The sequence below is a fragment of the Myotis yumanensis genome, unplaced genomic scaffold (assembly GCF_028538775.1).
Source record: "Myotis yumanensis isolate MYYU_CA2020_CCGP unplaced genomic scaffold, mMyoYum1.0.hap1 SCAF_5, whole genome shotgun sequence".
In the NCBI taxonomy this organism is placed as follows: domain Eukaryota; kingdom Metazoa; phylum Chordata; class Mammalia; order Chiroptera; family Vespertilionidae; genus Myotis; species Myotis yumanensis.
In genome coordinates this window covers 84,542,973-84,553,867 of record NW_027223756.1, presented here as the reverse complement: position 1 = coordinate 84,553,867, position 10,895 = coordinate 84,542,973, and the positions used below count along the sequence as shown (strand labels likewise).

The 10,895-nt window shown below is 40.4% G+C and overlaps 1 pseudogene; it reads right to left on the bottom strand.

Annotated features, from left to right (window-relative positions):
* Window positions 1-340: 340 nt before the first annotated feature.
* Window positions 341-5,616, bottom strand: LOC139011457 (tripartite motif-containing protein 75-like; annotated as a pseudogene).
* Window positions 5,617-10,895: the final 5,279 nt, after the last annotated feature.

The following is a 10,895-nucleotide window of genomic DNA, read 5'->3' as shown; positions in this document are numbered from 1 at the left end:
CGATCCATTGGACAGTGTCTTTGATATAGGCATGTGTTTATTGAACATCAAATGAGAGACAGGGAACAGACACTGTATTGTAGGCTCAACACCTTCAATGTAGTCTTGCAAAATAATACAGGGCAGCATGAGAAATATTGCAACTAAATATTAAGGGCAGTATGTTTCATAGGAGTTTTCAAGTAGAAATAAAACACTTGTCTAGACAAGTTTTACGGAGAATAAGTTTTGTTTGGCTGGGATCTTGAAACATGAGTTGGATTCTGAAAAGATAAAAGAGTGATTTTGTGGGGCACTCCAGAAAGCTTATTTAGGCTGGAGGAGGAGCATGAAAGCGAAGTCACGGAAGATAAATAAACAGCCATTCCACTTCCCTCAGCGCAGTGCACTCTACTACCTTACTTAGTAGGTCTTTGGATGTGGAATTGTACTTTGGAAATGCAGTTATATTAGCGCTGAGTTTCTTTTCAAGAGCCTTTTCTTCATTAGCTAATCTTGAAAGATCTGCTTCTTGCTCATGTTCTAAAAACCGCCTGAGGTGCTCAAATTCAGAGAATAATTCTAGCCTTTGGTTTTACATCTTCTCTCTAAATTCTAAGAGGTTTTTGCTTTGAATGCTTATTAATTTCTGAACGTCTGCCACCTGCTTCTTCAGGGGCTCAATGTAGCTGCTGAGCCTTTGCTTGTGATGACAGGCTGGCCCCTCCATAGGCCTCTCCTGGTGGCCAGGGGGCTGAGTGCACAGGGGACACTACAGCTCTAGGTCCTCCTCTCAGAAGAGGGTCAGGACCTTCTGCTTGTCCCACAAGCCCCTCTTCCTGTCTCTTCTTGCCCCTGGTGGTCTGGAGGAGCTTGGTGATGACCACCATCCTTCCCAGCTGGGTGTTGCTCCTCACATGCCTCTCTTCACATGAGTGACAACACACAGGGCAAGGGAACCTGTCCTGTAGATCAGCCCAGGACTGCTGGATGCAGGAGTGACGGACATTGTGCTCACCTTCGATAGTGACAGGCTCTCAGGTCATCCAGACAGATGGGATCATTGATTTCTGCCGGGAGTCCTGCCAGAGCTGCTTCAACCGCCAGTGGGCCCCGAATGAAGCACTGGACTGAGGTGGGTTTCTTCGGGAAGCTGGGCTCTGCAGTGAGAAGTGGATGCCCCGGAAATCTCAGTCCTCACTTTGCTGGTGGCCTATGAGTCCTGCAAGTCCCCTGACCTTTTAATTCCAGCTGCCAAGAGAAGGCCTTCCCCCAACCTGCAGCCAGTCAGAGCTCAGCTGGACAACTGCTCCTCCAGATTTGGAAGCTCAAAAAAAATGAAGCCAGCTAAGCAGCTTCTTGGTTACAAGATCAGTTCTTACCTGAAATCATTAGTTGCTGTGTGTGAGAATATATTTCTTCCTTCAATCCCTGAGTTTATTTTAAGTGATTCCAGTCAAACAGATTTCTCTCTCCTAAACCCAATCTTCCATTCTCGTGCTTTTATCATTAAGCCCATCTACTTCCACCCAAGGATTAGGGTTCTCTCCAGCAAATCTTCCATTGATTATTCAGGAAGTTTTTCTGTATATTAGTTGCTCTTCAAGTTTGTTCCGGGACCATGTCTGTGCAATATCAACTTACTAGTACTCTGCCGCCATTTTTAATCTTACCATTTTGTGTTTCTTAATCCCTTCACCATTTCATCCAGCCCCCAAACCTTCTCTCCTCTGGCAACCATCAGTTTGATCTCTATGAGTCTTTCTATTTTGTTTCGTCATTGATTTTTTTCTTTAGATTTCACATATAATTCGAATCATATGGTAATTATCTTTCTGTCTGACTTATTTCACTGAGTTTAACCTCTAAGTCCATTCATGCTGTTGCAAAAGTTAAGGTTTCATTTTTTATTACGGCCAAGTAATACTCCATTGTATATATGTACCACTTCTTCTTTATCCACTTGTCTATTTTTTTAATACATTTTATTGATTTTTTTACAGAGAGGAAGGGAGAAGGATAGAGAATCAGAAACATTGATGAGAGAGAAACATCAGTTCAGCTGCCTCCTGCACACTCCCCACTGGGGATGTGCCTGCAACCAAGGTATATGCCCTTGACGGGAATCAAACCTAGGACCCTTCAGTTCGCAGGCCAATGCTCCATCCACCAAGCCAAACCAGTTAGGGTTCCACTTGTCTATTGATAGGCACTTGGGTTGCTTCCACATATCTGCTATTGTAAATAATGCTGCAATGAACATATATTCATTTAAATTAGTGTTTTGTGTTTTTTCAGATATATACCCAGAAGTGGAATTACTGGGTCAACGAGGCATTTCCATTTTTAATTTTTTGAGGACCCTCCATACTGTTTTTCCATAGTAGCTACACCAATCTTCATTCTCACCAATAGTTAATGAAGGTTCCCTTTTCTCCCATCCTCACCAGCACTTGTTGTTTGTTGATTTATTGATGATAGCCTTTCTGACAAGTGTGAGTTGATAGCCCATTATGTTTTTTTCCTTGAAATCCTCAACCGAGGATTTGTTTATTGATGAGAGAGAGAGAGAGAGAAATCAGTTGCCTCCTGTACCATCAACTGGGGATCCAACCTACAACCAGGGTATGTGCCCTGACCAGGATTGAACCTGTACCCTTTGCGGAATGATGGTACAACAAATGGAAACACTTTTAGTTTTGTTTTTTTTTAAATATATTTTATTGATTTTTTTACAGAGAGGAAGGGAGAGGGATAGTTAGAAACATTGATGAGAGAGAAACATCAATCAGCTGCCTCCTGCATACCCCCTACTGGGGATATGCCCTTCACCGGAATCGAACCTGAGCCCCTTCAGTTGCAGGCCAATGCTCTAGCCACTGAGCCAAACCAGTTAGGGCACAGTTTTAGTTTTAATTTGTATTTTTCTGATGAACAGTGACACTGGACATCTTTTCATATGTCTGTTGGCCATCTGTAATGTACATCCTCTTTGGAGATTCAGGTCATCTGCCATCTTTTAATTGGATTGTTTATTTTCTTGTATATATTGTGTAAGAATGTGGTCTAGGTTTCATTTTTTTGCACGCATTTTCCAATTTTCCCAACAGCATTTATTGAATACACTGTTTTTACTCCATTGTGTGTACTTGTCTCCTTTGTCATATATTAATTTACCATAAAAGTGTGGACTTATTTGTGGGCTCTCTATTCTCTTCCATTGTTCTATATGTCTGTTTTTATGCTGATACCATTCTGGTTTGATTACTATAGCTTAGTAGTATAATTTGATATCAGTTAATGTGGTATCTCTGACTTTGTTATTCTTCCTCAAGATAGCTATGGTTATTTGGGGTCCTTTGTGGTTTCATATAAAATTTTGAATTACTATTATTTTTTAAAATATATTTTTATTGATCTCAGAAAGGAAGGGAGAGGAAGAGAAACAGAAACATCAATGATAAGAGAGAATCATCAGTCGGCTTCCTCCTGCATGCCCTGCACTGTGGATTGAGCCTGCAATCTGGGCATGTACCCCTGACCGGAACCAAACCCAGGACCCTTCAGTCTGCAGGCTGACACTCTATCTACTGAGCCAAACCAGCTAGGGGCACATTTTGAATTATTCCAGTCCTGTGGAAAATGTCATTGGCATTTTGATAGGAATTGCACTGAATCTATAGATCACCTGGGGTAGTATGGACATTTTAATGATGTTAATTCTTCTTATCCATGAGTATAGTATTTACTTGCATTTATTTGTATCTTCTTCAATTCCTTTCTTTAGTGTATTATAATTTTCTGAGTACAGGTCTTTTACCTCCTTGGTTAAATTTATTCCTAGGGATTTTATTTTTTTATTCCAAATCCATTTTAATCTTATGGGTCTACCATCCTATATGGGGTCTGTTATTGAGCATATGTTGTTATGTGGCTCCTGACTGTATTAAGTTTTGCTTTTGGTGATGTGACTTTACACAAGTGATTTATTGTGTGCCCATTGACCCTTTTTTTTTTTTGATAGAAGAGATACAAATTTTAATTGTTTATTTTCCCAGAGTCAATGAATAGCTGTTATTAAAAAGTATATTTTGTGTGTGTGTGTGTGTGTGTGTGTGTGTGTGTGTATTTACAGGTAGCTAATAACCACCTGGGTGTAATTTGCATAAACTTTTTGTGCCTCTCTTTCCAGGATCTTTTCTGGGGAACAGAAATCCTATGAGAAGTCCTTTGGGTGGTTCCTCTTGGGTATCTTTCTAGATGCAGCACTTCCTCTCCCCAAGTTTGTCACCTTTAAATATTTATTCACTTTATTTTAGTCTCAGGTTTTTAATGAATAAAATGTATGCAATCATTGCAACTTAAAATAAAGTATAAAATATTTTCAATATTCTGGACACAAGTGCCTCTCAGAGAAATCACATATTTTATCGATACATTGCATGTATTAAATTATTGTTTGGCTTGCTTCTTCCCAGTGTTGGTAGGAATATTACAAGGTCTATTATATCGAGTGATTCAAATAGATTTTTAGAGCTTATACTGGAGGTGTTCAAGTATGATTAATAATTATAAAATAAATTCTTGCTATGGGAACAATAATTAATTAACATTTTATTATTCATATTTTTAATATTTTCTTTTGTTTTTAAGTAAGGCCCTTTAACTTTTCTTGTAAAACTGGTTTAATGGCACTGAACATCTTTACCTTTTTCTTGTCTGGGAAAGTCTTTATCTGTTTTTTGTTTTTAATTCTGAATTATAGTCTCACTGGGTAGGGTAATCTTGGTTGTAAGTCTTATCATTACTAGTAATATTCCATGCCGGCCCTAGCCAGTGTGGCTAAGTTGGTTGGACATTGTCCTGAGCACAGAAAAGTTGCCAGTTTGAGTCCTTGTCAGGGCACAAACCCATGTTGCTGGTTCCATCCCTGGTCGTGTAGGTGTGGGCGGCAACCAATTCATGTTTTCCTTCCACATTGATGTCTCTCTCTCTCATCAGTAAAAATATCCAGGCTTGCCCTAGCCGATTTGTCTCAGTGGGTAGAGTGTCAGTCTGCAGACTGAAAGGTCCTAGGTTTGATTCAGGCCAAGGGTGTGCACCTTGGTTGTGGGTACATCCCTGTACAAGCTGATACTTTTATGGGCTTTCCCTCGTATGTAACCAGCTGGTTTTCTCTTACTGCCTCTAAGATTGTCTTTGTCTTTGATCTTTGGCAATTTAATTATGATGGGTCTTAAAATAGGCCTTTGGTTCATCTTGTTTGGGACTGTCTGTACTTCCTGGACTTCTGTCTATTTTCTTTTGCCAGATTATGGAAATTTTCAGTAACTATTTTTTTAAAAAGGTTCCAATTCTTTGCTTTCTTTCTTCTCTTCTGCTACCCTATAACACAAATGTTGTTATGCCCGATGTCATCTCAGAGCTCCCTTAAACTATTTTCACTTTTCAAAAATTGATTTTAGAGACAAAAAGAAAACATTGATTTATTATTTCACTCATCTATGCATTCATTGATTGCCTCTTACTTGTGTCCTGACTGGGAATCTCACCTGCAACCTTGGGGTAGCACGACAACTCTCTAGCTGAGCTACTTGACGAGGGCTGCATGTACATTTTTCTAATAAGGGAACGCATTTCCTGTTTTATAAAAATATTTTACTCCTCTACCTGGTTTTGCTCAGTGGATAGAGAGCATCGGCCTGCAGAATGAAGGGTCCCGGTTTTTATTCCGGTCAAGGGCACACGCATGTGTTGTGGGCTCAATCTCTCATGGGGGGGCGGTGCAGAAGGCAGCTGATCAATGATTCCTTCTCATCATTGATATTTCTATCTCTCTTTCTCTCCCTTCATCTCTGAAATAAATAAAAATGTATTAAAAAGAATATTTTATTAACTTTTACTAAGCCATCTAATGCTAACTGATATTGTATTTTCACATATGGAGAGGATATAGAAAATGTTCCATTCTAATATGGTCTTTCAGGTAAACATTGTTGTTACCTTTATTTAATTACTAGAGGCCTGGTGCACAAAATTTGTGCACTGGAGGGGGGGGGGGGTCCCTCAGCCTGGCCTGCACCCTCTAGCAGTCTGGGAGCCCTTGGGGGCTGTCTGACTGATGCCTTAGGCAGTTAGATATCCTTAGTGCTGCTGCAGACATTGGAGAAGCTCCCGCCACCACCATTTTGCTCACCAGCCATGAGTCTGGCTTAGGGTTTCTGGCTGAGTGGTGTTCCCCCTGTGGGAGTGCACTGACCACCAAGGGGCACCTCCGGCATTGAGTGTCTGCCCCCTGATGGTCAGTGCCCCTCATAGCAACCGGTTGTTCCACTGTTAAATTGATTTGCATATTAGCCTTTTATAGGATATATTAAGAATTATTATTATGAACATACAAGATTCGATATCTTTTTCGTCAACCAAATTTTATTTTTTATCATTTTTCTAGATTATTTTTTAAATTATATATGAGTGTGTATTCCAATAATGCCAGCAGTATGGGAGAACAGCAGGTCATCCACAAAAATTTCCTCTGCAGCCCCTCATAAGCCAGCTGGTTATGAAAGGTAAGACACAGATTACACAGGGAAATATGAATTATATGTATGATATGGGGAAGCAGGAATGACAGGCATGAATAAGTAGGAGGCTTGGGTGGGACTCCATTGTTTGGGCAACAAGGTTGTTAATCTTTCCATGGGAATGGACCACATTCCATGGTTGACTCCCAGGTCCAAGGTTGACTCCCAGGTCCCAGGGGCATACAACTCCCAGCCAGGTCAGAATGACCTTTCTTGAACCAACACAAGGCAATCCTAATTAACAGAGCATGATTAATGTTTTCCATAAGCATAGCTAGCCCCCAATATTCTATTCCTGCCTCTAATATTTCCCCACTGCTATTTCTATCATCTCATATCTATGAGGTTAGTTTTAGATGAAAAGTCTCATCCTGCTGGACTGCATCTGCTTCTGCCTTGAAAGCAGTTCCCAGGGATGGAATACACCAAATGCAGGATCTTGGCTATGTTTTCTATTAACTGAGAATTGTCAGAAACATTCCTTTAAAGCCCTCATAACCATGGTTATGCTGCAAGTAATCTATTGCTGCCCCATTTTCTAGAACGGCCTCCCTGACCTGGCTCAGCTCTGGATTTCTCCCAGGTGTAGCCCTGGAGGTGGCAGTCAGGGCCTTTACCATGCTACACGCCAGTCAGGTCACTTCTACATTGAGGGAGCCTACATGACCAGCATAACAAAATGGTCAAAGCAATGTATGCAGCAGGGTCTAGATGATTTTGAGGGCAAATTAATTAAAGCTGGGGACAGTGAAACAAGGAAGGGATTAGGATAAAAGAAGCAGTAGGAGAGAGCTTGGGCAGGGCTGCGTTGGCTCACTGGAAAGCCAGAGGAAAGGGGCCCTTGGGATACGATCAGGGTGAGCCTTGGATGACCAGTCGCTGCCCATAGCTCCCCTGGTTGTAAGTCTCCTGGGAACCTTAGAATTTAGGAGATGCTTGTGTGCGGCGGAAGAACAGGAGGGAGTGAACGGCAGAGGCATGCACCCGGAAGAGGGAGGGCACTACCACATCTTCTTTATTTACTCATCCCTGGGTGCACCCTTAGAGTGTCTCCATATCTTGGTGATTGCAAATAATGCTGCAGTGAACATGGGGTGCATATATCTTCTCAAGACACGGTTTTCTTTTCTATTTGTCAAATAGATACACAGAAGTGGAATTGTCGAATCATATGGTATCTCCATTTAAAATTTTTTAACAATAACATCCATAGATTTTTTTCATAGTGGCTTCACCAATTTACATTCCCACCAACAGTGCACAGGGATTCTGTTATCTCAACATTCTCACCAACACTTGTCATTTCACAGTTGTGGATCTTTATTAAAGTTTTAATAATGTTTTGCACTTTTATGAGTATTTTTTTCTACTTTTATTAAATTTATTCCCATTTGTTCCATTTGATTCTATTGCAAATAGATTTCTTTTGTTATCAGATTGTTCATTGCAGTGCACAGAAACACAGTTCATTTTTATATACTGCTCTTGTATCATACCAATTTGCTGTACTAAATCATCAGTTCTAATAGCTACTTTCAGTGGGTTCCTTAGAGCTTTCTGTAAACAAGGTAAGTCTTAGCAAATGAAGGTAGTTTTACTACTTTCTATTCAATCTGGATACATTTTATTTCCTTTATTGTCTACTGAGCCAATCCTCCCTGCTAAAATCACCAGTAAATTGTCAAATAGAAGTGGAAAGCACTGGCATCCTGGTTTTATTCCTCATTTTCAGGAAAAAAACATCCAGATGTTTCCCATTAAACGTAGAATTACCTGTGGATGTCCCATATTCGCTCATTCTCAGGTTCAGGAAAATCTTGAGTCTTGATTTGCTTGAGTATTTCTCTCATGAAAGGATGTTGGGTTTTGTCAAGAATTTCCTCTGGCAGTAACCGGTTTGGCTCAGTGGATAGAGCATCGGCCTGCGGACTGAGAGGTCCCGGGTTCGATTCCGGTCAAGGGCATGTACCTTGGTTGCGGGCACATCTCCAGTGGGAAGTGTGCAGGAGGCAGCTGATCGATGTTTCTCTCTCATCGATGTTTCTAACTCTCTATCTCTCTCCCTTCCTCTCTGTAAAAAATCAATAAAATATATTTAAAAAAAAAAGAATTTCCTCTGAGCCTCTTAAGATGACCATGATATTTTCGGTTTTTACTCTATTAATCTGATGTATTACATTAGTTGATTTTGAGATGTAACCCACCCTCACATATCTACTTGGTCATGCTGCATACTTCTTTTCAGATTTTGCTGGGTTAAGTTCTACTATTGGTTAAGGTATTTTCTTTTTTATAATCTATATTCACAGAAGAAATATTTTTGCTGTTTGTTTGTTTTTGTGGTGATGAACCTGAGCTGCCCTACTGACTGCCTATGTAAGTGAGACAAGTCAGTTAGCTCCCGAAGTCTCAGTTGCCTCTCTAACCAAAGGTGATCAGATTATTGCTTCCATGTTTAGGAGTCTCTGAAGATGTAAAGTACTGAGCCAATCCTCCCATTGTGCTGAGTGTCTTATACTGAGTAAGTCTCTACCAGTGCATTTATTTTCATTATTCATTTTTATATATTGGTTTGGGTGTACCACTCAGTGGTTAGACAGTCATATACCATACAAGTGTGTGCGTCGTAAAGTGTCTTGATTATTATGTTAGCATTCCTGTTCCTATTCTCATTGTCATTGTCGTCATTATCTTATAAACTCTAAAAAAGTTGCCCAGATAGTGTTGTTCAGTGGTTGAACATCAACCCTTGCACCAAGAGACTGCTGGTTTGATTCCTGGTCAGGGCACATGTCTGAGTTATAAACTCAGTCCCCAGTGCAGGAGACAGTCTACCTATGTTTCTTTCTCATTGATGTTTATATCTCTCTCTCCCTCTCCTTTCTTTTCTGAAAAAAAAAAGAAAAAGAAAATATGTATATACTAATATATATACATATACACATACATATATGTCATTTTTTAAAACATAAAATCTAAACTGGCTGGTAAAATAACTATGAAATAATGCTTTTAATATAATTCTGTGATGATTGTTTTGATTTCATCGGTGGGTGGTTATTTTTCCTCCTCTGAAACCTTCAAAATACATGCTGTGATTATGATGTATTGCCTTCTTTTTAAAAAAATATATTTTATTGATCTTTTACAGAGAGGAAGGGAAAGGGATAGAGAGTTAGAAACATTGATGAGAGAGAAGCGTCAATCAGCTGCCTCCTGCACACCCCTTACTGGAGATGTGCCTGCAACCAAGGTACATGCCCTTGACCATAATCGAATTGGGACACTTCAGTCTGCGGGCCAATGCTCTATGCACTGAGCCAAACCAGTTAGGGCAATATATTGCCTTCTTAACTAGATAGAAAAATGTCATTGATTCTTCCAATACTGCTTCAAACACCATGTCTATATTTCAATCAGACCACAAGGAAAAATATTTTTAGGTACAAACAAATATCTGTTCTTCTGCCATTTAAATGTATTTTATTCTTTCTACCACAAAAAGGATCCATTGCTTCCTTGTTTTCATTCCGATATATGAGGCTGGAGTGCAATTTTGGAGTTCTCCAGTGAACACTGAAACTGGCCCCCACACATGAAGGAAAAGGAAAGACCAAAGAAAGAGATAGACCACTCCAGATTTTTAAGTGGCAGTTCTAATAAGCAAAGGAACTTGCATACCAGGGTGTTCTTGGGTGGCCATTAGAGCAGTAGACCTCCACACTGCCCACCAGAATCTTTAAAGTTTACCTATAAGCCTTCACTGGGTCACCCGGTCAGATGGGATCAGCAACACATTGTCCTCGCAAACCTCAATCCTTGAAATGGCTTTAGTTCTCCATCAGGGGGAAGAATATATATCCCAAGGACAGGGATGGGAGGAAGGAATCTCATTGCCTAGCTCATTGGTTGACCAGCTGTGGCATCTTCTCAATGACCCTCCATAGAGCAGCTACTTGAACCTTGTGTAACTTTTTCCATTAGGGCCATATGCCAAGGCTACTGGGAAAATCTCTCTATACATACAAGGAATTGTGTCTTTTCAGTGGGGCTCTTTGGCTGAAAAGAGCATCTTGTAGGGTGAGTCTTGAGACCTCATGGTTTCCAAGGTGCAGGTGGATGCAGAAACACTAAGTCTATTCTGGCCCTTGTTTTTGCCATGATGGAGACTACACCAACCACGACCTCTTCCCCCCTACTGTATCACCAATGGATTTCATGTAACCCACTTTTGTCTTCTCTTCGGATTGTAATATATAAAATTAGAGGCCCAATGCAGAAAATTCATGCAAGAGTAGGCCTTCCTTCCCCAGGCTTCTGGCACAAGCTTCC